At 39.7% G+C, this 6,000-nt stretch overlaps 1 pseudogene; it reads right to left on the bottom strand.

The window, feature by feature from the left end:
- Positions 1-4,944: 4,944 nt before the first annotated feature.
- LOC108590975 (large ribosomal subunit protein eL43 pseudogene) lies at positions 4,945-5,657 on the bottom strand (annotated as a pseudogene).
- Positions 5,658-6,000: the final 343 nt, after the last annotated feature.

The following is a 6,000-nucleotide window of genomic DNA, read 5'->3' as shown; positions in this document are numbered from 1 at the left end:
ATCCAGGAAAACTTCCCCCACCTAGCAAGACAGGCCAACACTCAAATGCAGGAAATACAGAGAACACCACAAAGATATTCTGCAAGAAGAGCAACCCCAAGGCACATAATTGTCAGATTCAACAAGGTTGAAATAAAGGAGAAAATACTAAGAGCAGCCAGAGAGAAAGGTCGAGTTACCCACAAAGGGAAGCCCATCAGACTCACAGCAGATCTCTCGGCAGAAACACTACAAGCCAGAAGAGAGTGGGGGCCAATATTCAACATTCTTAAAGAAAAGAACTTTCAACCCAGAATTTCATATCCAGCCAAACTGAGCTTCAGAAGTGAAGGAAAAATAAAATCCTTTGCGAACAAGCAAGTACTCAGAGATTTTGTCACCACCAGGCCAGCTTTACAAGAGCTCCTAAAAGAGGCACTACACATAGAAAGGAACAACCAGTACCAGCCATTCCAAAATCACACTAAAAGTTAAAGAGCATCAACATAATGAAGATTCTACAACAACTAACAGGCAAAACAGCCACTTAGCATCAAAATGGCAGTATCAAATTCACACATAACAATATTAACCCTAAATGTAAATGGACTAAATGCACCAATCAAAAGACACAGACTGGCAAATTGGATAAAAATCCAAAACCCATCAGTGTGCTGTATCCAGGAAACCCATCTCACATGCAAGGATACACAAAGGCTCAAAATAAAGGGATGGAGGAAGATTTACCAAGCAAATGGAGAGCAAAAGAAAGCAGGAGTTGCAATTCTCATCTCTGATAAAATAGACTTTAAAGCAACAAAGATCAAAAGAGACAAAGAAGGCCATTACATAATGGTAAAAGGATCGATAAAACAAGAAGAGCTAACAATCCTAAACATATATGGACCCAATGCAGGAGCACCCAGATACATAAGGCAAGTTCTTAATGACTTAAAAAGAGACTTAGACTCCCACACAATAATAGTGAGAGACTTTAACACTCCACTGTCAATATTAGACAGATCAACCAGACAGAAAATCAACAAGGATATCCAGGGCTTGAACTCAGACCTGGAGCAAGCAAACCTGATAGACATTTACAGAACTCTCCACCCCAAATCCACAGAATATACATTCTTCTCAGCACCACATCACACCTACTCAAAAACTGACCACATAATTGGAAGTAAAGCACTGCTCAACAAATGCAAAACAACTGAAATCATAACAAACAGCCTCTCAGACCATAGTGCAATCAAGTTAGAACTCAGAATACAGAAACCGACCCAGAACCGCACAGCTTCATGGAAACTGAACAACTGGCTCTTGAATGTTGACTGGGTAAACAATGAAATGAAGTCAGAAATAAAGAAGTTCTTTGAAACCAATGAGAACGAAGACACAACATGCCAGAACCTCTGGGACACATTTAAAGCAGTCTCTAGAGGAAAGTATATAGCAATAAGTGCCCATATGAGGAGAATGGAGAGATCCAAAATTGACACCCTATTGTCAAAATTGAAAGAGCTAGAGGAGCAAGATCAAAAAAACTCAAAACCCAGCAGAAGAAAAGAAATAACTAAGATCAGAGCTGAACTGAAGGAGATTGAGACACGAAAAACCCTTCAAAAAATCAATAAATCCAAGAGCTGGTTTTTTGAAAAGATCAACAAAATAGACAGACCACTATCCAGATTGATTAAAAAGAAAAGAGAGAACAACCAAATAGATGCAATAAAAAATGATAAAGGGGAAATCACCACAGATTCCACAGAAATTCAAACCATCATCAGAGAATATTACAAACAACTCTATGCACATAAACTAGTAAACCTGGAAGAAATGGATAAATTCCTGGACTCCTGCATCCTCCCAAGCCTAAACCAGGAGGAAGCTGAAACTATGAATAGACCAATAACAAGGTCAGAAGTCGAGGCAGCAATTAAGAGCCTACCACACAAAAAAAGCCCAGGTCCAGACGGGTTCACAGCCGAATTCTACCAGACACACAAAGAGGAGCTGGTACTATTCCTTCTAAAACTATTTCAAACAATCCAAAAAGAAGGAATCATTCCCAAATCATTTTATGAGACCAACATCATCCTGATACCAAAACCCGGCAGAGACCCAACAAGAAAAGAAAACTTCAGGCCAATATCCATGATGAACATAGATGCAAAAATCTTCAATAAAATATTGGCAAGCCGAATGCAACAGCAAATCAAAAAACTTATTCACCATGATCAAGTAGGATTCATCCCGGGGATGCAAGGCTGGTTCAACATACGCAAGTCTATAAACGTAATTCACCACATAAACAGAACCAAAAACAAAAACCACATGATTATCTCAATTGACGCAGAGAAGGCATTTGACAAAATTCAACAGCCCTTTATGCTAAAAACCCTCAATAAACTCGGTATCGATGGAACGTATCTCAAGGTAATAAAAGCTATTTATGACAAACCAACAGCCAATATCATACTGAATGGGCAAAAACTGGAAGCATTCCCTTTGAAATCCGGCACTAGACAAGGATGCCCTCTTTCACCACTCCTATTCAATATAGTTCTGGAAGTTCTAGCCAGAGCAATCAGGCAAGAAAAAGAAATAAAGGGTATTCCAATAGGAAAGGAGGAAGCCAAATTGTCTCTATTTGCAGACGACATGATAGTATACCTAGAAGACCCCATCACCTCAGCCCAAAAACTCCTGAAACTGATAAGCAACTTCAGCAAAGTCTCAGGATATAAAATCAATGTGCAAAAATCACAAGCATTCGTCTACACCAATAACAGACTTAAAGAAAGCCAAATCAAGAACGAACTGCCATTCACAATTGCTACAAAAAGAATAAAATACCTTGGAATACAACTCACAAGGAACGTAAGGGACCTCTTCAAGGAAAACTACAAACCACTGCTCAACGAAATCAGAGAGGACACAAACAGATGGAGAAACATTCCATGTTCATGGTTAGGAAGAATTAATATCGTGAAAATGGCTATACTGCCCAAAGTAATTTACAGAATCAATGCTATCCCCATCAAGCTACCATTGACTTTCTTCACAGAACTGGAAAAAACCACCATGAACTTCATATGGAACCAAAAGAGAGCCCGCATAGCCAAGTCAATTCTAAGCAAAAAGAACACAGCGGGGGGCATCACACTACCAGATTTCAAACTATACTACAAGGCTACAGTAATCAAAACAGCATGGTACTGGTACCAAAACAGAGATATAGACCAATGGAACAGAACAGAGGCACCGGAGGCAACACAACATATCTACAACTATACAATCTTTGATAAACCTGACAAAAACAAGCAAGGGGGAAAGGATTCCCTGTTTAACAAATGGTGTTGGGAAAACTGGCTAGCCATGTGCAGAAAGCAGAAACTGGACCCCTTCCTGACACCTTACACTAAAATTAAATCCAGATGGATTAAAGACTTGAACATAAGACCTGGCACCATAAAAACCCTAGAAGGAAATCTAGGCAAAACTATCCAGGACATAGGAGTAGGCAAGGACTTTATGAACAAAACACCAAAAGCATTGGCAACAAAAGCCAAAATAGACAAATGGGACCTAATGAAACTCCACAGCTTCTGCACGGCAAAAGAAACAGTCACTAGAGTGGATCGGCAACCAACAGAATGGGAAAAAATTTTTTCAGTTTCCCCATCTGACAAAGGGCTGATATCCAGAATTTACAAAGAACTCAAACAGATTTACAGGAAAAAAACAAACAGGCCCATTCAAAAGTGGGCAAAGGATATGAACAGACACTTTACGAAAGAAGACATATATGAGGCCAACAATCATATGAAAAAATGCTCATCGTCACTGGTCATCAGAGAGATGCAAATCCAAACCACATTGAGATACCATCTCACGCCATTTTTAATGATCGTTAGAATGGTGATCATTAAAAAATCTGGAGACAACAGATGCTGGAGAGGATGTGGAGAAAAAGGAACACTTTTACACTGTTGGTGGGAGTGTAAATTAGTTCAACCATTGTGGAAGACAGTGTGGCGATTCCTCAAGGCCTCAGCAATAGAAATTCCATTTGACCCAGCAATCCCATTACTGGGTATATATCCAAAAGACTATAAATCGTTCTACTATAAGGACACATGTACACGAATGTTCATTGCAGCACTGTTTACAATAGCAAAGACCTGGAATCAACCCAAATGCCCATTGATAATAGACTGGATTGGAAAAATGTGGCACATATACACCATGGAATATTATGCAGCAATCAGAAATGATGAGTTTGTGTCGTTTGTAGGGACATGGATGAATCTGGAGAACGTCATCCTCAGCAAACTGACACAAGAACAGAAAATGAAACACCGCATATTCTCACTCATAGGTGGGTGATGAAAAATGAGAACACATGGACACAGAAAGGGGAGTACTAAACACTGGGGTCTATTGGGGGGAAAAGGGGAGGGCGAGTGGGAGGGGGAGGTGGGGAAAGATAGCCTGGGGAGAAATGCCAAATGTGGGTGAAGGGGAGAAGGAAAGAAAAGCACACTGCCATGTGTGTTCCTACGCAACTGTCTTACATGCTCTGCTCATGTACCCCAAAACCTAAAATCCAATAAAAAATTAAAAAAAAAAATTAGATTCATTGAAGTAGAGAATAGAATGGCGGTTCCAAGAAGCTGGGAAGGATAGAGCTAGTGAGGGAATAACTAAGGGTTGGTTAATGGAGGCAAAAGAACAGCTAGAAAGGAGGAAGAAGTTCTAATGTTCTACAGCACTATCGGGGACTATAATCGAAGCAGGAGAGGCCACGAGAAACGGACCTCTCAGACAGGGAACTAGGAAGGAAAGAGTGATTTATTTCTGCCTAATAGCCAAGCTTGTCTAACAAGAGAAGCTCTGCCTTTATATAGGCTTACAACTCTAGATATCACACATGAAAGGGTCTTGGGTTTACAGCCTTAGAAATTACACGTGAAAGGATCTTGGGTTTATAGTTTTAGAAATTACATGTGAAAGGGTCTTGGTTTCATGCAGTAGGTGTGGGGTGGGGGTTTGATCTTGTTTAAGTAAAAACAGTGCCTTCTGGAAAGATTCCCTCTTTCTATGCCTGCTATCTATAGGAAGGCGATTTAGGAGGTGCCGGTTGGCCAGGCTTTTCTTTTATTGAAATGCATTGTGGAAGTCAAGGGGCAGGTGATCTTAGATGCTTGGGTCTCTTTCCTCATAATTAACAACAATTTTATTTATTTCTGTATTTATTTTATTACATAAATACACCCATTTATGATAGACTAGTGATGTCTCATATAGTGGAGCTTCTACTGATCTTTCAATTCCTTCAGTCTTCTGATGGCAACTTTACCAAGACAGTGGAAATGGTGTGATAGGTCCAGGCAGCACCAGCTACCATTTCCATGCAGGAACCACAGTGCCAGATCCCCACAGCTCATTTTTAATCTTGCTTTTGCAACAGAAGGAGCAAGTGTCCTTGGCATGCTGGCAAATTTAAATTTTCTTCGCCATTTTCTGGAGGGAGGCACCATATTGGGTCCCATAAATATTGATAATTCTGACTTTCTTGTTGGGTTTAACCATTTCACTACCAACTGGGTCCAAACCCAGACAGCAACAACAATTTATTGTATATTTTCAAATGGCTAGAAGAGCAAATTTTGAATATTTCCAAAACAACAACAAAGTTTGAGATGACAGATACGCTGATTACCCTGATTAGATCATTGCACGTTGTATACATATATTGAGATATCACCCCATACTCCATAAGTATGTTTAATTATTGTGTCAATTAAAATTAGTAATAAAAGGGAAAAAAGAAGTCACAGGTCAGCTAAGATTGGAGGTGAAAGAATAACCTCCACCTCTCAATGTACTTGCATGGTCAAAGACACAAGTAATTCATGATTTCACAGTGTGTTTCTATAATCTGGTTAGTTATGTGAAGAGAGACTGACGTCTATGTAACTGAGAAATCACGTTTGATCTGACCAGGTTTCT

Source organism: Callithrix jacchus, chromosome 3, assembly GCF_049354715.1.
Source record: "Callithrix jacchus isolate 240 chromosome 3, calJac240_pri, whole genome shotgun sequence".
Lineage (NCBI taxonomy): Eukaryota > Metazoa > Chordata > Mammalia > Primates > Cebidae > Callithrix > Callithrix jacchus.
The sequence above is the reverse complement of the archived record's forward strand: the minus strand, read 5'-3'. Positions and strand labels throughout refer to the sequence as shown.